The sequence below is a fragment of the Stenella coeruleoalba genome, assembly GCF_951394435.1.
Source record: "Stenella coeruleoalba genome assembly, contig: scaffold_217, whole genome shotgun sequence".
NCBI lineage: Eukaryota > Metazoa > Chordata > Mammalia > Artiodactyla > Delphinidae > Stenella > Stenella coeruleoalba.
The window spans coordinates 131,586-157,749 of record NW_027646287.1 but is presented as its reverse complement, the minus strand read 5'-3'; the positions used below and the strand labels follow the sequence as shown (position 1 = coordinate 157,749).

Below are 26,164 nucleotides of genomic sequence, written 5' to 3'. Positions count from 1 at the left end.
TCAGGAGGTAGACTGGAATTGCATTGAAAGCATAGGAAAAGAGGCAGAACGTCCACAATAATGCACTTGGCCAAAAAGGGCGTATGCGTTTTTTCCTGAATATATTCAGGAAAAAACGCATAGGCCCTTTTTGGCCAACCAAGCAAGCTTGCAAAGGAAATCTGCACTACAATGAAGTCTCACCTCCCCCCGGTCAAAAGGGCCATCTGAAAAAAGTGTAAAATCCAGAAAGGCAGGACAGGCCATGGAGAACTGGGAGCCTTGTTATGCTGATGGGCGGGATGTAAATTGCCAACAACCACTCGGGAGAAGTGTATGGTGTTTCCTGAAACATCTAAAAAACAAAGCAACAGAACTTAGGGCACTTCCACTTATGGTCCTATAGCTTAGGAAAATTAAAATCAAAAAGACACAGCCACCCCAAAGTTTGGAACGGCTCTGTTTACAAGAACCTCGTTTACAGTACAAGTTCAACATCGCAGAAAGTGAAAAATGGAGAAAGAAGTTGTGGTATTTACTTACAAAGCAATATCACTCAGCAATGAAATCTGTGTCATCAGGCCCTTAGCAGCACAATGAGTGGATTCAGGTATGATGATTCTAACTGAAATAAGTTACAGAGAAAAAGAAACATCATAAGATATCAGTAATACACGGAATGTAAAGTTGGCTACACAGGAACTGAATTACAGAACAGAACAGGGTCTCAAATTTAGAAAACCAACTTATGCTTGCTTAAGGGGAAAGGTGAGTTGGGGTGCTGCATAAAACCAGAGATTGAAATGAGCACAGATAAAGTTCCTTAAGCCAAATATGGAATAGACAAGAGCTACTCCTTGCTCAACGAAATAGACTCAACACCGCATATTAAACGCCTAAGAATGTACCTGACTAGTAAGTATCTTAAAACCTATGGATTGCTATGTCTCCAAAAGAGAATCAAGCATGTGTACAGGGGCATAAACGCAGCAGTGATAGGATTGGAGATGTTCGGTGAGCAAATGAAGACCCTTTGAAGTCATATTGCATGGTACCCATTCCACGGGTTTCAACTACCCAGGTTTAAGGTATTCTTCCTTCAGCTAAAACATGCATGTGGAACCTAGAGTATGATCAACCATGTGATCGGGAGACGTGTTCAAATATGTCTCAGTTTTCGTACCCTGGTACTCGGGTGCAACATTCCAGATGCTTTACTAACACTCTCCCGACTTGGAGAGTCAGTCCCTTTAACCTCCTGTTTGGCCCAGTTTGCAATTTCTGTGGAAGATGAACAGGAATAGCGAGAACCAATGAGAGACTAGCTGGAGGTGTCTGGACGGGCAAATTTAACTCTCATTTCCCACCAGGAAGAGGAATTAACCAAAGGCTCAGCGTGCCGTACCGGAACCAGATTAGGGCCTGAAGCCATCCTGCGGTGTTACGGCCAGCTCAAAAGAAAGCGAGTTGAAGAAAGGAGCTCAGGGGCACTGTAATTCACAAACCTGCAGAGTTATAAATGACAGCTATCGTCCAAAAATAGACTGAAGTAAGGCTGCCAAGAGGACTTGAAAGCGGGGCAGAATTGCAGGAAACCGATTTCAGGAGGTAGACTGGAATTGCATTGAAAGCATAGGAAAAGAGGCAGAACGTCCACAATGATGCACTTGGCCAAAAAGGGCGTATGCGTTTTTTCCTGAATATATTCAGGAAAAAACGCATAGGCCCTTTTTGGCCAACCAAGCAAGCTTGCAAAGGAAATCTGCACTACAATGAAGTCTCACCTCCCCCCGGTCAAAAGGGCCATCTGAAAAAAGTGTAAAATCCAGAAAGGCAGGACAGGCCATGGAGAACTGGGAGCCTTGTTATGCTGATGGGCGGGATGTAAATTGCCAACAACCACTCGGGAGAAGTGTATGGTGTTTCCTGAAACATCTAAAAAACAAAGCAACAGAACTTAGGGCACTTCCACTTATGGTCCTATAGCTTAGGAAAATTAAAATCAAAAAGACACAGCCACCCCAAAGTTTGGAACGGCTCTGTTTACAAGAACCTCATTTACAGTACAAGTTCAACATCGCAGAAAGTGAAAAATGGAGAAAGAAGTTGTGGTATTTACTTACAAAGCAATATCACTCAGCAATGAAATCTGTGTCATCAGGCCCTTAGCAGCACAATGAGTGGATTCAGGTATGATGATTCTAACTGAAATAAGTTACAGAGAAAAAGAAACATCATAAGATATCAGTAATACACGGAATGTAAAGTTGGCTACACAGGAACTGAATTACAGAACAGAACAGGGTCTCAAATTTAGAAAACCAACTTATGCTTGCTTAAGGGGAAAGGTGAGTTGGGGTGCTGCATAAAACCAGAGATTGAAATGAGCACAGATAAAGTTCCTTAAGCCAAATATGGAATAGACAAGAGCTACTCCTTGCTCAACGAAATAGACTCAACACCGCATATTAAACGCCTAAGAATGTACCTGACTAGTAAGTATCTTAAAACCTATGGATTGCTATGTCTCCAAAAGAGAATCAAGCATGTGTACAGGGGCATAAACGCAGCAGTGATAGGATTGGAGATGTTCGGTGAGCAAATGAAGACCCTTTGAAGTCATATTGCATGGTACCCATTCCACGGGTTTCAACTACCCAGGTTTAAGGTATTCTTCCTTCAGCTAAAACATGCATGTGGAACCTAGAGTATGATCAACCATGTGATCGGGAGACGTGTTCAAATATGTCTCAGTTTTCGTACCCTGGTACTCGGGTGCAACATTCCAGATGCTTTACTAACACTCTCCCGACTTGGAGAGTCAGTCCCTTTAACCTCCTGTTTGGCCCAGTTTGCAATTTCTGTGGAAGATGAACAGGAATAGCGAGAACCAATGAGAGACTAGCTGGAGGTGTCTGGACGGGCAAATTTAACTCTCATTTCCCACCAGGAAGAGGAATTAACGAAAGGCTCAGCGTGCCGTGCCGGAACCAGATTAGGGCCTGAAGCCATCCTGCGGTGTTGCGGCCAGCTCACAAGAAAGCGAGTTGAAGAAAGGAGCTCAGGGGCACTGTAATTCACAAACCTGCAGAGTTATAAATGACAGCTATCGTCCAAAAATAGACTGAAGTAAGGCTTCCAAGAGGACTTGAAAGCGGGGCAGAATTGCAGGAAACCGATTTCAGGAGGTAGACTGGAATTGCATTGAAAGCATAGGAAAAGAGGCAGAACGTCAACAATGATGCACTTGGCCAAAAAGGGCGTATGCGTTTTTTCCTGAATATATTCAGGAAAAAACGCATACGCCCTTTTTGGCCAACCAAGCAAGCTTGCAAAGGAAATCTGCACTACAATGAAGTCTCACTTCCCCCCGGTCAAAAGGGCAATCTGAAAAAAGTGTAAAATCCAGAAAGGCAGGACAGGCCATGGAGAACTGGGAGCCTTGTTAGGCTGATGGGCGGGATGTAAATTGCCAACAGACACTCAGGAGAAGTGTATGGTGTTTCCTGAAACATCTAAAAAACAAAGCAACAGAGCCTAGGGCACTTCCACTTATGGTCCTATAGCTTAGGGAAATTAAAATCAAAAAGACACAGCCACCCCAATGTTTGGGACGCCTCCGTTTACAAGAACCTCATTTACCGTACAAGTTCAATATCACAGAAAGTGAAAAATGGATAAAGAAGTTGTGGTACTTACGTACAATGCAGTATCACTCAGCAATGAAATCTATGTCATCAGGCCCGTAGCAGCATAATGAGTGGATTCAGGTACGATAATTCTAACTGAAATAACTCACACAGAAAAAGAAACATTATAAGATATCAGTAATACACGGAATGTAAACTTGGCTACACAGGAACTGCATTCCAAAACAGAACAGGGTCTCAAATTTAGAAAACCAACTTATGCTTGCTTAAGGGGAAAGGTGAGTTGGGGTGCTGCATAAAACCAGAGATTGAAATGAGCACAGATAAAGTTCCTTAAGCCAAATATGGAATAGACAAGAGCTACTCCTTGCTCAATGAAATGGACTAAACACCGCATATTAAACTCCTAAGAATGTACCTGACTAGTAAGTATCTTAAAACCTATGGATTGCTATGTCTCCGAAAGAGAATCAAGCATGTGTACAGGGGCATAAACGCAGCAGTGATAGGATTGGAGAGGTTCGGTGAGCAAATGAAGACCCTTTGAAGTCATATTGCATGGTACCCATTCCACGGGTTTCAACTACCCAGGTTTTAGGTATTCTTCCTTCAGCTAAAACATGCATGTGGAACCCAGAGTATGATCAACCATGTGATCAGGAGACGTGTTCAAATATGTCTCAGTTTTCCTCCCCTGGTACTCGGGTGCAACATTCCAGACACTTTACTAACACTCTCCCCACTTGGAGAGTCAGCCCCTTTAACCTCCTGTTTGGCCCAGTTTGCAATTTCTTGGGAAGATGAACAGGAATAGCGAGAACCAATGAGAGACTAGCTGGAGGTGTCTGGACGGGCAAATTTAACTCTCATTTCCAACCAGGAAGAGGAATTAACCAAAGGCTCAGCATGCCGTGCCAGAACCAGATTAGGGCCTAATGCCATACTGTGGTGTTGCGGCCAGCTCAAAAGAAATTGAGTTGAAGAAAGGAGCTCAGGGGCACTGTAATTCACAAACCTGCAGAGTTATAAATGACAGCTATCGTCCAAAAATAGACTGAAGTAAGGCTGCCAAGAGGACTTGAAAGAGGGGCAGAATTGCAGGAAACCGATTTCAGGAGGTAGACTGGAATTGCATTGAAAGCATAGGAAAAGAGGCAGAGCGTCCACAATGATGCACTTGGCCAAAAAGGGCGTATGCGTTTTTTCCTGAATATATTCAGGAAAAAACGCATACGCACTTTTTGGCCAACCAAGCAAGCTTGCAAAGGAAATCTGCAGTACAATGAAGTCTCACTTCTCCCCGGTCAAAAGGGCCATCTGAAAAATGTGTAAAATCCAGAAAAGCAGGACAGACCATGGAGAACTGGGAGCCTTGTTATGCTGATGGGCGGGATGTAAATTGCCAACAGACACTCGGGAGAAGTGTATGGTGTTTCCTGAAACATCTAAAAAACAAAGCAACAGAGCCTAGGGCACTTCCACTTATGGTCCTATAGCTTAGGGAAATGAAAATCAAAAAGACACAGCCACCCCAAAGTTTGGGACGCCTCTGTTTACAAGAACCTCGTTTACAGTACAAGTTCAACATCGCAGAAAGTGAAAAATGGATAAAGAAGTTGTGGTATTTACTTACAAAGCAATATCACTCAGCAATGAAATCTATGTCATCAGGCCCTTAGCAGCACAATGAGTGGATTCAGGTATGACGATTCTAACTGAAATAAGTCACACAGAGAAAGAAACATCATAAGATATCACTAATACACGGAATGTAAACTTGGCTACACAGGAACTCAGTTACAGAACAGAACAGGGTCTCAAATTTAGAAAACCAACTTATGCTTGCTTAAGGGGAAAGGTGAGTTGGGGTGCTGCATAAAACCAGAGATTGAAATGAGCACAGATAAAGTTCCTTAAGCCAAATATGGAATAGACAAGAGCTACTCCTTGCTCAACGAAATGGACTCAACACCCCATATTAAACGCCTAAGAATGTACCTGACTAGTAAGTATCTTAAAACCTATGGATTGCTATGTCTCCAAAAGAGAATCAAGCGTTTGTACAGGGGCATAAACGCAGCAGTGATAGGATTGGAGAGGTTCGGTGAGGAAATGAAGACCCTTTGAAGTCATATTGCATGGTACCCATTCCACGGGTCTCAACTCTGCAGGTTTAAGGTATTCTTCCTTCAGCTAAAACATGCATGTGGAACCCAGAGTATGATCAACCGTGTGAACAGGAGACGTGTTCAAATATGTCTCAGTTTTCCTCCCCTGGTACTCGGGTGCAACATTCCAGACGCTTTACTAACACTCTCCCTACTTGAGTGAGTCAACGCCTTTAACCGCCTGTTTGGCCCAGTTTGCAATTTCTGCGGAAGATGAACAGGAATAGTGAGAACAAATGAGAGACTAGCTGGAGGTGTCTGGACGGGCAAATTTAACTCTCATTTCCCACCAGGAAGAGGAATTAACCAAAGGCTCAGCGTGCCGTGCCGGAACTAGATTAGGGCCTGAAGTCATCCTGCGGTGTTGCGGCCAGGTCACAAGACAGCGAGTTGAAGAAAGGAGCTCAGGGGCACTGTAATTCACAAACCTGCAGAGTTATAAATGAGAGCTATCGTCCAAAAATAAACTGAAGTAAGGCTGCCAAGAGGACTTGAAAGCGGGGCAGAATTGCAGGAAACCGATTTCAGGAGGTAGACTGGAATTGCATTGAAAGCATAGGAAAAGAGGCAGAACGTCCACAATGATGCACTTGGCCAAAAAGGGCGTATGCGTTTTTTCCTGAATATATTCAGGAAAAAACGCATACGCCCTTTTTGGCCAACCAAGTAAACTTGCAAAGGAAATCTGCACTACAATGAAGTCTCACTTCCCCCCGGTCAAAAGGGCCATCTGAAAAAAGTGTAAAATCCAGAAAGGCAGGACAGGCCATGGAGAACTGGGAGCCTTGTTATGCTGATGGGCGGGATGTAAATTGCCAACAGACACTGGGGAAGAAGTGTATGGTGTTTCCTGAAACATCTAAAAAACAAAGCAACAGAGCCTAGGGCACTTCCACTTACGGTCCTATAGCTTAGGGAAATGAAAATCAAAAAGACACAGCCACCCCAAAGTTTGGGACGCCTCTGTTTACAAGAACCTCGTTTACCGTACAAGTTCAATATCACAGAAAGTGAAAAATGGATAAAGAACTTGTGGTACTTACGTACAATGCAATATCACTCAGCAATGAAATCTATGTCATCAGGCCCATAGCAGCATAATGAGTGGATTCAGGTACGATGATTCTAACTGAAATAAGTCACACAGAAAAAGAAACATCATAAGATATCACTAATACACGGAATGTAAACTTGGCTACACAGGAACTGAATTCCAAAACAGAACAGGGTCTCAAATTTAGAAAACCAACTTATGCTTGCTTAAGGGGAAAGGTGAGTTGGGGTGCTGCATAAAACCAGAGATTGAAATGAGCACAGATAAAATTCCTTAAGCCAAATATGGAATAGACAAGAGCTACTCCTTGCTCAACGAAATGGACTCAACACCCCATATTAAACGCCTAAGAATGTACCTAACTAGTAAGTATCTTAAAACCTATGGATTGCTATGTCTCCAAAAGAGAATCAAGCATGTGTACAGGGGCATAAACGCAGCAGTGATAGGATTGGAGAGGTTCGGTGAGCAAATGAAGACCCTTTGAAGTCATATTGCATGGTACCCATTCCACGGGTCTCAACTCTGCAGGTTTAAGGTATTCTTCCTTCAGCTAAAACATGCATGTGGAACCCAGAGTATGATCAACCGTGTGAATGGGAGAGGTGTTCAAATATGTCTCAGTTCTTCTCCCCTGGTACTCGGGTGCAACATTCCAGACGCTTTACTAACACTCTCCCCACTTGGAGAGTCAGCGCCTTTAACCTCCTGTTTGGCCCAGTTTGCAATTTCTGCGGAAGATGAACAGGAATAGCGAGAACCAATGAGAGACTAGCTGGAGGTGTCTGGACGGGCAAATTTAACTCTCATTTCCCACCAGGAAGAGGAAATAACCAAAGGCTCAGCGTGCCGTGCCGGAACCAGATTAGGGCCTGAAGCCATCCTGCGGTGTTGCGGCCAGGTCACAAGAAAGCAAGTTGAAGAAAGAAGCTCAGGGGCACTGTAATTCACAAACCTGCAGAGTTATAAATGACAGCTATCGACCAAAAATAGACTGAAGTAAGGCTGCCAAGAGGACTCTAAAGCGAGGCAGAATTGCAGGAAACCGATATCAGGAGGTAGACTGGAATTGCATTTCAAGCATAGGAAAAGAGGCAGAACGTCCACAATGGTGCACTTGGCCAAAAAGGGCGTATGTGTTTTTTCCTGAATATAGTCAGGAAAAAACGCATACGCCCTTTTTGGCCAACCGAGCAAACTTGCAAAGGAAATCTGCACTACAATGAAGTCTCACTTCCCCCCGGTCAAAAGGGCCATCTGAAAAAAGTGTAAAATCCAGAAAGGCAGGACAGGCCATGGAGAACTGGGAGCCTTGTTATGCTGATGGGCAGGATGTAAATTGCCAACAGACAATCGGGAGAAGTGTATGGTGTTTCCTGAAACATCTAAAAAACAAAGCAACAGAGCCTAGGGCACTTCCACTTATGGTCCTATAGCTTAGGGAAATTAAAATCAAAAAGACACAGCCACCCCAAAGTTTGGGACGCCTCTGTTTACAAGAACCTCGTTTACCGTACAAGTTCAATATCACAGAAATTGAAAAATGGATAAAGAACGTGTGGTACTTACGTACAATGCAATATCACTCAGCAATGAAATCTATGTCATCAGGCCCATAGCAGCATAATGAGTGGATTCAGGTACGATGATTCTAACTGAAATAAGTCACACAGAAAAAGAAACATCATAAGATATCACTAATACACGGAATGTAAACTTGGCTACACAGGAACTGCATTCCAAAACAGAACAGGGTCTCAAATTTAGAAAACCAACTTATGCTTGCTTAAGGGGAAAGGTGAGTTGGGGTGCTGCATAAAACCAGAGATTGAAATGAGCACAGATAAAGTTCCTTAAGCCAAATATGGAATAGACAAGAGCTACTCCTTGCTCAACGAAATGGACTCAACACCGCATATTAAACGCCTAAGAATGTACCTGACTAGTAAGTATCTTAAAACCTATGGATTGCTATGTCTCCAAAAGAGAATCAAGCGTGTGTACAGGGGCATAAACGCAGCAGTGATAGGATTGGAGAGGTTCGGTGAGCAAATGAAGATCCTTTGAAGTCATATTGCATGGTACCCATTCCACGGGTCTCAACTCTGCAGGTTTAAGGTATTCTTCCTTCAGCTAAAACATGCATGTGGAACCCAGAGTATGATCAACCGTGTGAATGGGAGAGGTGTTCAAATATGTCTCAGTTCTTCTCCCCTGGTACTCGGGTGCAACATTCCAGACGCTTTACTAACACTCTCCCCACTTGGAGAGTCAGCGCCTTTAACCTCCTGTTTGGCCCAGTTTGCAATTTCTGCGGAAGATGAACAGGAATAGCGAGAACCAATGAGAGACTAGCTGGAGGTGTCTGGACGGGCAAATTTAACTCTCATTTCCCACCAGGAAGAGGAAATAACCAAAGGCTCTGCGTGCCGTGCCGGAACCAGATTAGGGCCTGAAGCCATCCTTCGGTGTTGCGGCCAGCTCAAAAGAAAGCGAGTTGAAGAAAGGAGCTCAGGGTCACTGTAATTCACAAACCTGCAGAGTTATAAATGACAGCTATCGACCAAAAATATACTGAAGTAAGGCTGCCAAGAGGACTTTAAAGCGGGGCAGAATTGCAGGAAACCGATTTCAGGAGGTAGACTGGAATTGCATTTCAAGCATAGGAAAAGAGGCAGAACGTCCACAATGGTGCACTTGGCCAAAAATGGCGTATGTGTTTTTTCCTGAATATAGTCAGGAAAAAACGCATACGCCCTTTTTGGCCAACCAAGCAAGCTTGCAAAGGAAATCTGCACTACAATGAAGTCTCACTTTCCCCTGGTCAAAAGGGCCATCTGAAAAAAGTGTAAAATCCATAAAGGCACGACAGGCCATGGAGAAGTGGGAGCCTTCTTATGTTGATGGCGGGATGTACATTGCCAACAGACACTCGGGAGAAGTGTATGGTGTTTCCTGAAACATCTAAAAAACAAAGCAACAGAGCCTAGGGCACTTCCACTTATGGTCCTATAGCTTAGGGAAATTAACATCAAAAAGACACAGCCACCCCAAAGTTTGGGATGGCTCTGTTTACAAGAACGTCATATACGGTACAAGTTCAATATCGCAGAAAGTGAAAAATGGATAAAGAAGTTGTGGTACTTACGTACAATGCAATATCACTCAGCAATGAAATCTATGTCATCAGGGCCGTAGCAGCATAATGAGTGGATTAAGTACGATGAATCTAACTGAAATAAGTCACACAGAAAAAGAAACATCATAAGATATCACTAATACACGGAATGTAAACTTGGCTACACAGGAACTGAATTCCAAAACAGAACAGGGTCTCAAATTTAGAAAACCAACTTATGCTTGCTTAAGGGGAAAGGTGAGTTGGGGTGCTGCATAAAACCAGAGATTGAAATGAGCACAGATAAAGTTCTATAAGCCAAATATGGAATAGACAAGAGCTACTCCTTGCTCAACGAAATGGACTCAACACCCCATATTCAACGCCTAGGAATATACCTGACTTGTAAGAATCATAAAAGCTATGGATTTATATATCTCTGTAAGAGAATCAAGAGTGTGAACAGCGGCATTAAAGCAGTGAAAATCAGGTAAATCCCATATTAAAAATAAATTTCTTAAACAAAACACAATGACAGTGATATAGGGAGCAATACTTAAGTAATTCATTCAAGGCTTCTGATGCAACCTGCATTTACCATATCTACACCCAGAGCTGGATGACACATAAGGCTGGACACTTGGGGCTCATAAGATTGGTGAGGTTCGGTGAGCAAATGCAGACCCTTTGAAGTTATATTGCATGGTACCCATTCCATGGGTCTCAACTCTCCAGGTTTAAGGGATTCTTCCTTCAGCTAAAACATGGATGTGGAACCCAGAGTATGATCCACCGTATGATCGAGAAATGTGTTCAAATGTGTCTCACTTTTCGTTCCCTGGTACTCGGGTGCAACATTCCAGACGCTTTACTAACACTCTCCTCAATTGGAGAGTGAGTGCCTTTAACCTCCTGTTTGGCCCAGTTTGCAATTTCTGCGGAAGATGAACAGGAACAGGGAGAACCAATGAGAGACTAGCTGGAGGTGTCTGGACGGGCAAATTTAACTCTCATTTCCCACAGGGAAGAGGAATAAAACAAAGGCTCAGCATGCCGTGCCGGAACCAGATTAGGGCCTGAAGCAATCCTGCGTTGTTGTGGCCAGCTCACGAGAAAGCGAGTTGAAGAAAGGAGCTCAGGGGCACTGTAATTCACAAACCTGCAGATTTATAAAAGACAGCTATAGTGCGAATATATACTGAAGTAGGGCTGCCAAGAGGACTTGAATGCGGGGCAGAATTGCAGGAAACCGATTTCAGGAGGAATCGGAATTGGATTGCATTTAAAACACAGGAAAAGAGGCAGAACGTCGACAATGATGCACTTGGCCAAAAAGGGCGTATGCGTTTTTTCCTGAATATATTCAGGAAAAAACACATACGCCCTTTTTGGCCAACCAAGCAAGCTTGCAAAGGAAATCTGCACTACAATGAAGTCTCACTTCCCCCCGGTCAAAAGGGCCATCTGAAAAAAGTGTAAAATCCAGAAAGGCAGGACAGGCCATGGAGAACTGGGAGCCTTGTTATGCTGACGGGCGGGATGTAAACTGCCAACAACCACTCGGGAGAAGTGTATGGTGTTTCCTGAAACATCTAAAAAACAAAGCAACAGAACCTAGGGCACTTCCACTTATGGTCCTATAGCTTAGGGAAATTAAAATCAAAAAGACACAGCCACCCCAAAATTTGGAACGGCTCTGTTTACAAGAACCTCGTTTACAGTACAAGTTCAACATCACAGAAAGTGAAAAATGGATAAAGAAGTTGTGGTATTTACTTACAAAGCAATATCACTCAGCAATGGAAACTGTGTCATCAGGCCCTTAGCAGCACAATGAGTGGATTCAGGTATGATGATTCTAACTGAAATAAGTCACACAGAAAAGGAAACATCATAAGATATCAGTAATACACGGAATGTAAACTTGGCTACACAGGAACTGAATTACAGAACAGAACAGGGTCTCAAATTTAGAAAACCAACTTATGCTTGCTTAAGGGGAAAGGTGAGTTGGGGTGCTGCATAAAACCAGAGATTGAAATGAGCACAGATAATGTTCCTTAAGCCAAATATGGAATAGACAAGAGCTACTCCTTGCTCAACGAAATGGACTCAACACCGCATATTAAACGCCTAAGAATGTACCTGACTAGTAAGTATCTTAAAACCGATGGATTGCTATGTCTCTGAAATAGAATCAAGCATGTGTACAGGGGCATAAACGCAGCAGTGATAGGATTGGAGAGGTTCGGTGAGCAAATGAAGACACTTTGAAGTCATATTGCATGGTACCCATTCCACGGGTTTCAACTACCCAGGTTTTAGGTATTCTTCCTTCAGCTAAAACATGCATGTGGAACCCAGAGTATGATCAACCATGTGATCGGGAGATGTTTTCAAATATGTCTCAGTTTTCGTACCCTGGTACTCGGGTGCAACATTCCAGACGCTTTACTAACACTCTCCCGACTTGGAGAGTCAGTCCCTTTAACCTCCTGTTTGGCCCAGTTTGCAATTTCTGCGGAAGATGAACAGGAATAGCGAGAACCAATGAGAGACTACCTGGAGGTGTCTGAACGGGCAAATTTAACTCTCATTTCCCACCAGGAAGAGGAATTAACCAAAGGCTCAGCGTGCCGTGCCGGAACCAGATTACGGCCTGAAGCCATCCTGCGGTGTTGCGGCCAGGTCACAAGAAAGCGAGTTGAAGAAAGGAGCTCAGGGTCACTGTAATTCACAAACCTGCAGAGTTATAAATGACAGCTATCATCCAAAAATAGACTGAAGTAAGGCTGCCAAGAGGACTTGAAAGCGGGGCAGAATTGCAGGAAACCGATTTCAGGAGGTAGACTGGAATTGCATTGAAAGCATAGGAAAAGAGGCAGAACGTCCACAATGATGCACTTGGCCAAAAAGGGCGTATGCGTTTTTTCCTGAATATATTCAGGAAAAAACGCATACGCCCTTTTTGGCCAACCAAGCAAGCTTGCAAAGGAAATCTGCACTACAATGAAGTCTCACTTCCCCCCGGTCAAAAGGGCCATCAGAAAAAAGTGTAAAATCCAGAAAGGCAGGACAGGCCATGGAGAACTGGGAGCCTTGTTATGCTGATGGGCAGGATGTAAATTGCCAACAGACACTCGGTAGAAGTGTATGGTGTTTCCTGAAACATCTAAAAAACAAAGCAACAGAGCCTAGGGCACTTCCACTTATGGTCCTATAGCTTAGGGAAATTAAAATCAAAAAGACACAGCCACCCCAAAATTTAGGACGGCTCTTTTTACAGGAATCTCTTCTGCGGCACAAGTTAAATATCCCAGAGAGCAAATAATGGATAAAGAAGTTGTGGTACTTATGTACAACAGAATACCACTCAGCAATGAAATCTATGTCACCAGGCCCGTACCAGCATAATGAGTGGATTGAGGCACGATGATTCTAAGTGAAATAAGTCACACAGAAAAAGAAACATCATAAGGTATCACTAATACACGGAATGTGAACTTGGCTACACATGAACTGAATTACAAAACAGAACAGGGTCTCAAATTTAGAAAACCAACTTATGCCTGCTTAAGGGGGAAGGTGAGTTGGGGTGCTGCATAAAAGCAGAGTTTGAAATTAGCACAGATACCGTTCCATAAGCCAAATATGTAATAGACAAGAGCTACCCCTTGCTCAACGAAATGGATTCAACAATGAGGTATCACCTCACACCTGGTAGAATAGGCATCATTGAAAATCTACAAACAAAAAATGCTGGAAAGGGTGTGGAGAAAAGGAACCCTCTTCCACTATTGTTGGGAATATAAATTGATACAGTCATTATGGAGAACAATATGGAATTTCTTAAGAAACTAACAATAGAATTACCATATGATACAGCAATCCCAGTACTGGACATATACCCAGACAAAACCATAAATCAAAAAGAGTCATTCACCGCAATGTTCATTGCATCACTATTTACAATATCGAGGTAATGGAAGCAACCTAAATGCCCACAGACAGACGAATGCATAAAGCTGTGGTACATATATAAAATGGAATATTACTCAGCCATGAAAAGGAATGAAATTGGGTCATTTGTAGAGACGTCGATGGATCTAGAGACTGTCATACAGAGTGAAGTAAGTCAGAAAGAGAAAAACAAATCTTGTATATTCATGCATATATGTGGAACCTAGAAAAACTGTACAGATTAACCATTTTGCAAGGCATAAATAGAGCAACAGATGTAGACAACAAACGTATGGACAACAAGGGGGGAAAGCTGTTGGGGGGTGGTGGTGGGAGGAGTTGAGAGACTGGGATTGGCATGTATACATTTATATGTATAAAATAGATAACCAATAAGAACCTGCTGTATAAAAATATAAAATAAAATTCAAAATTAAAAAGAAATAAAATTTAAAAAATAAAACAGAAAAAACAATTATTCCCTGCACATACATGTATTTATATGAATAAATTATTTCCATGCTTATATCTGTAAATACAAAAAAGAGGAATAAAATCTACCTTGAACCAAAAACGAAAAAGAGAAAAAAAACACAGAACCCACCAGTTACACAGAGGAAAACCGTATCAGGGCACTTGCTCCAGTTGTAAACAATTCTGAAGTTGGTCAGTGGTGGGGAATCGTCTCCCATTCAGCCAGCAGCCCCCACGCAACAAGCGTCCTCATTGCAAAGCTGGGGCACCGTGCCGAGGCATCTGTGAGTAAACGTGAGCTGAGCCCCAGGCCAGTTGCTGCTGAACTATTCCCACCCGTCCCAGGTAAAACACCTGAATATATACAAGGACTTGAAAGCCTAGAGGAAGGGCCATAGAGCCACACGAGTGACAGCATGCCGGCCGACTTGGTGCCTGCAGGCCAGCCAGGATGGTCCTGGCCCTGGGTGCTCTTCTGGAAGATTTCCATTTCCCTGCCTGAGATACCCGTCCTGTCCCTGCCCCCACTGCTTTTTTCCTTCCTCACCTCTGCCCAGGGAGAAATTCCAGCAGCAGGTATGGGTGACACATCCTCTTCTTTAGCAGGTGGCAGCCTGGCAACTGCTGCAGAAAGTCCAGCAGAGCCCCACTCACACTGGGCCACCCACAAAGCCGTGGCCTCTCACTCCCTCCCACCAGCCCAGCCCCGAGACTGCTGACAGGGCAGAGAAAATGGCGTCAGGCACGGCTGCAGGGGCTCTTGCTGCCTGGAGTGGTATTTATATTGATCTCAACCCAGGCACACCTGGGGAGGGCTGGCCGGCACGGTAAGGCTGCCCAGGTCAGCCAATCATCACCCCTCAGGGGCTCACAGTTGCAGAAAATGGAACTTGCTGAACCGGCCAGGTCCAAGGAACAGGTGTGGGCTCCTGAGAGTCAGGATAGACAAGGGGCTGCAGCTTTGGCTTGTTTTCTAATCATTTTATCTGGCCCATGAGTGGGAGACAACTTCAAGAAAACCCTCTCCTAATGAGAGGAACCCAGGAGTCAGGGAGAGGAGGGGTGGGTGGTGGTTGGAGACAGAGGCCTGGTGCCCCGGGTGCAGTGGAAGTCTCTGGAAGACCAGGTGGAGGGAGGCCTCACGGAGTGATGCCCAGGGTCACAGACCTGTCGCAGCTGCTGTTTGTTAGTTCAAGTCCTGCTCTGAGGTGCTCTGTGTCAGCTCTGAGCGACAGGTGAGCTGGGGGTGCTCTGCAATGAGGGCTATGTGCACGGTTCCTGTGTGCCCAGCCCTGCCACGGTACCTGCAAGGGTAGCTCTGTATCCTGGGAGGGGCCTGACCACGAGAGCCCCGTGGGCTGGGGTGGGGGTGGGGTACCTGCCCAGGTGAGCTCCATATTCTGGGATTGGTCTGACCACGAGAGCCCCATGGGCTGCTGGGGACCTGGTAAAGGATGTCAGGACAGTCAGTGAAGCCACCGAGGATATACCTCCAGTTGCTCCTAATTCCTACACCCTGCTGGTCATTCTACCAACCACCAGGACATGGTATTCTGTATTAGTCTTCAATGATGCCTTCTTTTGTATTCCATTAGTCCCAGAGTCACAAGAAATTTTGGCTTGTGAGTGGCAGGACTCAACATACAACTAAAACAATACTTCCGGGCCGTCTGGCCCCAAGGGTGCAAAAATTCCCACACCATCTTTGGGGAAAGCTTAGCTAAAGATCTAAAAGTTCTACCTCTGGAAAAGGAAACCCTCCTTCAATATGCAGACGACATTCTGATCACCAGCCCTACTAAGGAGGCCTCTGAACTACCAAGCCAATAAAGGATAGAAGTTGTCCAAGAAAAAGCTCAAATATCACAGACTGCGGTGACCTGCCTGGGCTTCATTCTCACAGAAGGTCAGAGAAGCCCATCCCAGGAAAGGGAAGAAACCATTTTCAGCCTTACCCCTTTCTAAAACTAGAAGACAGCTTAGGGGTTCCTGGGGAGGCCAGGGTTTGCTGCTTCTGGATCCCTAACTACAGTCTACTAGCTGGGCCTCTATATGAAACACTGAAAGGAAAAGATGATGATCCTTTTGAATAGAATCCAGAAGTGGCCTTTCAAGAATGGAAAGAGCAGTCAATTCAGACCCTTGCCCTGGAACTCCCTAATTTAGCTAAACCCTTTGACCTTTACATTCCCGGTGAAAGGTGAATCGCCATTGGAGAATTAGTGCAAAAACTGGGACCACTTGAAATGGAACAATGCAAGAATGCCATCCAGGTAGGATAAACTACGGTCACTAAGGGGCTTGGCCCACTGCCACATCTGGCCAAGATACTGGCGGTATCTAAAAACCTGGAAATCAGCAGCCCAAAAGGCCACCTCCCTCCTAAGGGAAAAGGACCCCACGTGGTGATCCTAACCACCAACCATGCCCTGAAGTTGCAGGGTTCGCTCCGTGGGCACACCGACCTCGAGTGAGGAGGCCCTCCAACTCCAACATCCAGAGAGATAACCGGGGGCAACAGGGCACCATGACGACTCGTGTGAACATCACTTGACCTGGAGTTTCTCTCATAAAACAACAAGAGTGTGTCCCAAAAGAGTAGACTACTGCTTGCAGGACTTACTGCACCCAGAGGGGAGCTAATAATCTTGGCGGGGGAACAGTATACCACACTGTCACCATAGAAAAGCCGACAGACACCGTGATGATGGTGGCCAATAAGACCGGCTGGACTCCTGTTTACTTCAAAAGGCTGTTGACTCAGTAGCCATCATGGTCCTTGGTCACCACTGACCCTGGACTGTCTGGGAGTTGAGCGGGCAGGGCTCTGACACCTGGTGCTGTTTGTACGTTAATTCAGGGGCCTAACTGAAGAAAGCACAGACTACTGGTCAGAGCATCTAGGCTGGCAGAGACAGTCAGCCTAAGGTGGCCGAACAAATGTGGGGCGGGGTGAAACCGGCCCCCACAGCGTCTCTGCACATCTCTTTCCTGGACCCTTAAAGGTCATTAGAATCTATAACACTTCCAATGCTGGTGCTCAGGTGGACGAGCAGGGAGGCAGGTGTCCTGGGGACAATCAACGTCACCGGGAGGCTGCTGGGGAGAAGCTCTGACCCTCGCCCCAGGGTATGAGGGCTCCCAACTCAGCACTCAGCAGTTACAGAAGAAGGGTCTGCACCCTCAGCACTCCAAGAATGAGGAACGGGACAAAAGGCAGAGGAGGGGTTTGTCCCCAGCAAAGCCCATTAAAAATCCCTGGGAGATAAAAATAGAATCTGGGCAATAAAGTCAAGTCTAACCTTTTTTATCCTTTGTGCTTTGTCTAATTTCACGTGCTCCTAGGGTCCCGCATGCAGAGGCTCCACACCCGGCACTTCAGACCAGATTTCCTAGTGCAGAATGGCTGGGTCGACACCTCAGCTCCTGGGGCCCAGTGCAGACTCCACGATATAGAGCCTGAGCTACAGCCAACCCGGCCCTCGAGAGCTCCGCCGCCTCCCTCCCTCCCACTGACTCTGACAGGATCTCTACACAGCAGCCCAGCCCACAGCCCACGGGGTAGTGCATGCTCTCACCTCTCCATTCTCTGATCAAAATATAAAGTTTCCTTTGCTTGTGAACCAAACTCAGTCTCGATCTGTTGGCCCCAATGACACTGGGCAGGGGGACACTTGTTGGGGTCCACTCTGGAGGATCAGTAACAGAAATTGAGACTATTGTAACCTCAATGAACAGATGTGTGAGCCAAACTGTAGTTAACATAGAACAGTGTATAAGGCTCGGGTAAAATAAGATGTTTTTAACACTTCCATTTGATATTTCCATCACTTTTTATAAGCAAGTTCAGTGAAAAGGTTTGTCTTATTTGTCAGGTCAATATTAGAGAAACGAAGTGATTTCTTTCCAACGATGTACAGCTAATAATCTTGGTTAAACCTTCAATCTTGTTTTAAATGCTTTTCCATTGAAAATGATACCTCTCTTTCAGCTCCCCCATTTCTGAGAAGTATAAAATCTTATAATTTATTATTACCAAAGGGGAAAGGTGGGAGGAGGGATAAATTAACAGTTTGGAATGAACACATACACACTGCTATGTATAAAATAGATCATCAACAAGGAACTACTGTATAGCACAGGGAACTACACTCAACATTTTGCAATAACCTATAAGGGGAAATAATCTGAAAAAGAATAGATATTTTTATTGACATCATCTATCAATGACAGTTAAAGTGTAGCCTAAGGGAAGCTGGTGGTGAGTGCTTCTGACCCTGAAGACTTCAATCATCTAAAGTTTGGACTCTGCCTACTTCCCAAGGCCCTTAATGAACATATGTGTAGCCGTAGCTTAAAAAATTCCCCAGTTTGGGTTTCGGGGAGACACTGATTTTGAAAAAGCCCTGGTGTTCTCCTTACATGAATGGGACTCTTCCTACTGCTAAAACATGTCTGTCACACCCAGAGGATGGTATACCGTCTGATCGGGAAGAGTTTGGAAAAGGCATCTCATCTCCTCATCTCCTGGTGCTCGGGTTCACCCCTCCAGCGTCTTTACTAACAGTCTCCCCACTTGGAGATGTCAGCACTGTCAACATCCTGTTGCGTACAGTTTGGAATTTGTCCAGAGGATGAAGCGGAAGGATGAGGAACAATGAGAGACAAGTCCTAGGTGTTCAGACAGGCACATGTCACTCTAATTTCCAATCAGGAAGACGAATTGACCAAAGGCTAGGGTTGCCCATGGAAACAGTATAGGGCTTGAGGAAATCCCGCTGCTTTGTGGCCAGTTCCCATAAACACGAGTTGAACAATGGAACTCAGGGGCAGTAAAATTCACAAAACTGCAGAGTTGAAAATATCCATCACTGAAAAATGTCTTGAGGAAAGTCAGAGAAAAGGACTTGTAAGCAAGGGAGAATGGCAGGAAAGGGATTTGAGGAGGTAGAAAGGACTCGCCATTAAGCACAAGAAAAGGAGCTGAACATTGCCAACATTGCAGTTGGCCAAAAAGGGTGTATGCGTTCTTTTCTGTATATATTCAAGAAAAGGGCATACACTTTTTTAGCCAACCAAACAGGTGGGCACTGGAAGTCAATACTACAAAAGATATCACTTCGCATCAGTCAGAAGAGCCATCCTCATAAAGCGTAAACAACAGAAATGCAGGACAGGGCAACGAGAAGAGGGAGCCCTGTGAGACTTATAGTGGAAATGTATATTGCCAACGGCCATTCTGGAGAAGTGTATTGTGTTTACTAAAGCATCTAAAAAATGAGCTACAAAGCATAGGGCACTTGCACTCATGGGCGTATATCTTGGGAAAAACAAAAATCGAGAGGACACAGGCACCCCAATGTTTACCCCCTCTCTGTTTAAAAGATCCTCGACTAGGATATAACTTAAATGTCTCTGGAGGGAAAAAATGGATAGAGATGTGGTACTTAGGTAGAGTGGAATATTATTCAGCCTGGAAATCAATGAAATATGGCCAGTTGTAACGACTCCGGAGGAGTTACGTATGATCATTCTAAGTGACAGAATTCAAAAAGAAAAAGACACATATCATAAGATATCACTTAAAGGTGGAATCCAAAATGGCTACACATGAAATAAATTACAAAACAAAAACATAGTCAAATATGTAGAAAACACGCATAAGGCTGCTAAACGGGAAAGGTGGGGAGGGGTGAGGCATCATCCAGGAGGTTGAAATTAGCAAAGATACCATTCCAAATACCAAACTGATAATCAACAAGGCCTACACGGTAGCTAAAAGAACTGCACTCAGCACACTCAAGTCACCGGAAAAGAATATATACGACTGGTAAGAATCTGAAAAAGAATTTATTGATGTCTCTCTGTACGTGAATCAAGTGGATGTACAGCAGCAAGAAACAGAGCTTTGAAAATCAGCTGTAACCAATATAGTAATAAATTGAAAAAAATAAACGACAGAGAGACAGAGAAAACCTCTTACAACTTTTCCTCAGGGACGGTGATGCAACATGGATTGAACACATCTAGACCCACAGCAGGATGAGACATAAGGCTGGAAACTGTTTGCGCTAAGAGAAATGTGAGGTTGGGTGAGGAAATGCACACCCTTTAAAGTAATACTACCTGGTACCCATTCAATGGGTCCCAAATCTGCAGGTTCAAGGGATCTTCCTACAGCTAAAACATGCATGGAAAACCCAGAGGACTGTACACCACGTGATCAGGAGATGTGTCTAAAATGCACCTCATTTATCCTCTCCTGGTGCTCCTGTTCACCATTCCAGCCACGCTACTTAGAATCTCCCCACTTGGAGAATCAGCACATTTAAACTTCTGTTTCACACATTTTGCAAATTGTGAGGAGGATGAACGGGAAGAGGGGGAACCAATGAGAGAGTTGTAGGGGTTTGGACGGGCACATATCACTCTAATTTCCCATTAAGAATAAGAATTAAAGAAAGGCTCAGCCTGCCTCGCCGGAGCCAAAATAGGGCCTGAAGCAATCCTGTGGGTTTGAGGCCAGCTCACAAAAGAGCAACTTAAAAAAATGGAGCTCAGGGTCACTGCAATTCACAAACCTGCAGAGTTATAAATGAAAACTAACGTCCAAAAATATGTTGAGGTAAGGCAAAGAAGAGGATCTGAATGCAAGACAGAATTGCAAGAAACAGATTTCAAGAGATAGATTGGACTCGTCTTTAACGCACATGAAAAGCGGCAGAATTTCGACAATGATGCAGTTGGCCCAAAAGGGCGTATGCGTTTTTTCCTGATTATATCCAGGAAAAAACGCATACGCACTTTATGGGCAACGAAGCAAGCAAGCAATGCAAATGTGCACAACAAAGAAGTCTCACTTCCCACCGGTCAAAAGGGCCATCCTAAAAAATTGTAAAAACCAGAAATGCAGGACAGGCCATGGAGAACAGGGAGCCTTTATACGCTGATGGGCAGTGTGTGAACTGCCGAGAGCCACTCTGGAGAAGTGTATGGTGGTTCCTAAATCATCTAAAAAACAGAGCTACAGAGCATAGGACTTTTCCAATCATGGGAGTATATCTAGGGAAGTCTAAAAATCAACAAGACACAAGCACACCACAGTTTAGGGCTACTCTGTTTACAAGAACCTCAACTTCAGTACACCTTAAATATCCCAGGAAAGAGAACAATGGATAAAGAAGATGTGGTACTTATGTACAATGGAATATCTCTTCACCATGAAATCAATGTAATAAGGCTAGTAGAAGGATAAAGAGTGGATTTAGGTCCGATAATACTACTTGAAATAAGTCAAACAGAAAAAGAAACATATCATAAGATATCACTTATAGAGGGAGGGTAAATATGGCTGCACAAGAAATGAATTACAGAACAGAACAGTGTCTCACATTTAGAAAACACACTTATGTCAGCTTAAGGGGAAAGGAGAGGTGGGGTGATGCATAAAACCAGAGTTTGAAATTAGCACAGATACCGTTCAATAAACCAAATAGGTATTAGACAAGATCTACACCTTGCTCAATGAACTGGCCTCAACACACCCTATACACCGCAGAGAAATATATCTGAGTAATAAGAATCTTAAAACCCATGTATTGATATATCTCCATAAGGGAATCAAGTGTGTGCAGAGCGGCACAAACACAGCAGTGAAAATGAGCTAAACCCCATTATAGAAATAAATTTTAAAAACAAAACGCTGAAACAATGAAAGAGAGAAAAATTCTTACAAAATTCGCTCAGGGGCTGTGATGCAACCTGGATTGACCACATATAAACCCACAGCTGGATAAGACATAAGGCTGGACACTTGGGGCTGACAGGATTGGTGAGCTTTGGTGAGCAACTGCCGAAAGTTTAATGCAATACTTCATGCTACTCATTCCAAGGGTCCCAACACTCCAGGTTGAAGGGAATCTTCCTACAGCTAAACCATGCTTGGGAAACCCAGCGACTGGTATACCATATGATCGGGAAAGGTTTCTAAAACGCACCTCATTTTTCCTCTCCTGGGGCTCCGGATCGACATTCCAGCCGCTTTACTAACAACATCCCCACATGGAGTCAATGCCTTTAAGTTCTGGTATCGCACAGTCTGCAGTTAGTGCAGAGGATGAATGGGAATAGGAGGAACCAGTGAGAAACTAGCTGTAGCGGTTTCAATGGGCACATGTCACTCTAATATCACATCAGTAAGAAGAATTAACCAAAGGCACAGCAAGGTGCCCCAGAAGAAAAATAGGGCTTCAAGGAATCCTGTGGTTACGGGGCAAGACCACAAAAATAAGAGCTAAAAAATGGAGCTAAGGGCCAATGCAATTCAAAAACCAGCAGAGTTATAAAGGCCAACTATTTTCAAAAAATATATTGAGGTAAGGCTATGAAGAGGCATTGAAAGCAAGGCAGAATTGCAGGAAACCGATTTCAGGAGGTAGACTGGAATTGCATTGAAAACATATGAAGAGAGTCAGAACCTCGACAATGATGCACTTGGCCAAAAAGGGCGTATGCGTTTTTTCCTGAATATATTCAGGAAAAAACGCATACGCACTTTTTGGCCAACCAAGCAAGCTTGCAAATAAAATCTGCACTACAATGAAGTCTCACTTCCACCTGGTCAAAAGGGCCATCTGAAAAAAGTGTAGAATCCATAAAGGCACGACAGGCCATGGAGAACTGGGAGCCTTCCTATGCTGATGGGCGGGATGTAAATTGCCAACAGCAACTCTGGAGAAGTGTATGGTGTTTCCTGAAACATCTAAAAAACAAAGCAACAGAGCCTAGGGCACTTCCACTTATGGTCCTATAGCTTAGGGAAATTAAAATCAAAAAGACACAGCCACCCCAAAGTTTGGAACAGCTCTGTTTACAGGAAACTCGTTTACAGTACACGTTCAACATCGCATAAAGTGAAAAATGGATAAAGAAGTTGTGGTATTTAATTACAAAGCAATATCACTCAGCAGTGAAATCTATGTCATCAGGCCCTTAGCAGCACAATGAGTGGATTCAGGTATGATGATTCTAACTGAAATAAGTCACACAGAAAAAGAAACATCATAAGATATCAGTAATACACGGAATGTAAACTTGGCTACACAGGAACTGAATTACAGAACAGAACAGGTTCTCAAATTTAGAAAACCAACTTATTCTTGCTTAAGGGGAAAGGTGAGTTGGGGTGCTGCATAAAACCAGAGATTGAAATGAGCACAGATAAAGTTCCTTAAGCCAAATATGGAATAGACAAGAGCTACTCCTTGCTCAACGAAATGGACTCAACACCCCATATTAAACGCCTAAGAATGTACCTGACTAGTAAGTATCTTAAAACCTATGGATTGCTATGTCTCCGAAAGAGAATCAAGCATGTGTACAGGGGCATAAACGCAGCAGTGATAGGATTGGAGAGGTTTGGTGAGCAAATGAAGACCCTTTGAAGTCATATTGCATGGTACCCATTCCACGAGTTTCAACTACCCAGGTTTAAGGTATTCTTCCTTCAGCTAAAACATGCATGTGGAACCTAGAGTATGATCAACCATGTGATCGGGAGACGTGTTCAAATATGTCTCAGTTTTCGTACCCTGGTACTCGGGTGCAACATTACAGACGCTTTACTAACACTCTCCCCACTTGGAGAGTCAGCGCCTTTAACCTCCTGTTTGGCCCAGTTTGCAATTTCTGCGGAAGATGAACAGGAATAGCGAGAACCAATGACAGGCTAGCTGGAGGTGTCTACGGGCAAATTTAACTCTCATTTCCCACCAGGATGAGGAATTAACCAAAGGCTCAGCATGCCAGGCCGGAACCAGATTAGGGCCTGAAGCCATCCTGCGGTGTTGCGGCCGGGTCACAAGAAACCGAGTTGAAGAAAGGAGCTCAGGGGCACTGTAATTCACAAACCTGCAGAGTTATAAATGACAGCTATCGTCCAAAAATAGACTGAAGTAAGGCTGCCAAGAGGACTTGAAAGCGGGGCAGAATTGCAGGAAACCGATTTCAGGAGGTAGACTGGAATTGCATTGAAAGCATAGGAAAAGAGGCAGAACGTCCACAATGATGCACTTGGCCAAAAGGGGCGTATGCGTTTTTTCCTGAATATATTCAGGAAAAAACGCATACGCCCTTTTTGGCCAACCAAGCAAGCTTGCAAAGGAAATCTGCACTACAATGAAGTCTCACTTCCCCCCGGTCAAAAGGGCCATCTGAAAAAAGTGTAAAATCCAGAAAGGCAGGACAGGCCATGGAGAACTGGGAGCCTTGTTATGCTGATGGGCGGGATGTAAATTGCCAACAACCACTCGGGAGAAATGTATGGTGTTTCCTGAAACATCTAAAAAACAAAGCAACAGAACCTAGGGCACTTCCACTTATGGTCCTATAGCTTAGGGAAATTAAAATCAAAAAGACACAGCCACCCCAAAGTTTGGAACGGTTCTGTTTACAAGAACCTCGTTTACCGTACAAGTTCAATATCACAGAAAGTGAAAAATGGATAAAGAACTTGTGGTACTTACGTACAATGCAGTATCACTCAGCAATGAAATCTATGTCATCAGGCCCGTAGCAGCATAATGAGTGGATTCAGGTACGATGATTCTAACTGAAATAAGTCACACAGAAAAAGAAACATCATAAGATATCACTAATACACGGAATGTAAACTTGGCTACACAGGAACTGAATTACAGAACAGAACAGGTTCTCAAATTTAGAAAACCAACTTATGCATGCTTAAGGGGAAAGGTGAGTTGGGGTGCTGCATAAAACCAGAGATTGAAATGAGCACAGATAAAGTTCCTTAAGCCAAATATGGAATAGACAAGAGCTACTCCTTGCTCAACGAAATGGACTCAACACCGCATATTAAACGCCTAAGAATGTACCTGACTAGTAAGTATCTTAAAACCTATGGATTGCTATGTCTCCGAAAGAGAATCAAGCATGTGTACAGGGGCATAAAAGCAGCAGTGATAGGATTGGAGAGGTTCGGTGAGCAAATGAAGACCCTTTGAAGTCATATTGCATGGTACCCATTCCACGGGTTTCAACTACCCAGGTTTTAGGTATTCTTCCTTCAGCTAAAACATGCATGTGGAACCCAGATTATGATCAACCATGTGATCGGGAGACGTGTTCAAATATGTCTCAGTTTTCGTACCCTGGTACTCGGGTGCAACATTCCAGACGCTTTACTAACACTCTCCCGACTTGGAGAGTCAGTCCCTTTAACCTCCTGTTTGGCCCAGTTTGCAATTTCTGCGGAAGATGAACAGGAATAGCGAGAAGCAATGAGAGGCTAGCTGGAGGTGTCTGGACGGGCAAATTTAACTCTCATTTCCCACCAGGAAGAGGAATTAACCAAAGGCTCAGCGTGCCGTGCCGGAACCAGATTAGGGCCTGAAGCCATCCTGCGGTGTTGCGGCCAGCTCAAAAGAAAGCGAGTTGAAGAAAGGAGCTCAGGGGCACTGTAATTCACAAACCTGCAGAGTTATAAATGACAGCTATCGTCCAAAAATAGACTGAAGTAAGGCTGCCAAGAGGACTTGAAAGCGGGGCAGAATTGCAGGAAACCGATTTCAGGAGGTAGACTGGAATTGCATTGAAAGCATAGGAAAAGAGGCAGAACGTCCACAATGATGCACTTGGCCAAAAAGGGCGTATGCGTTTTTTCCTGAATATATTCAGGAAAAAACGCATACGCCCTTTTTGGCCAACCAAGCAAGCTTGCAAAGGAAATCTGCACTACAATGAA

General features: G+C 44.1%; 1 long non-coding RNA gene across 6 annotated transcripts in view; it reads right to left on the bottom strand.

Annotated features, from left to right (window-relative positions):
* Nucleotides 1–26,164, bottom strand: part of LOC307181204 — a 459,350-nt gene that overhangs the window by 337,616 nt on the left and 95,570 nt on the right. For all 6 annotated transcript variants that reach the window (XR_013826102.1, XR_013826103.1, XR_013826104.1 and 3 more), the window contains exon 3: nucleotides 11,746–11,831. This is a non-coding gene — a long non-coding RNA (uncharacterized lncRNA). The remainder of the gene's footprint in view (nucleotides 1–11,745; nucleotides 11,832–26,164) is intronic.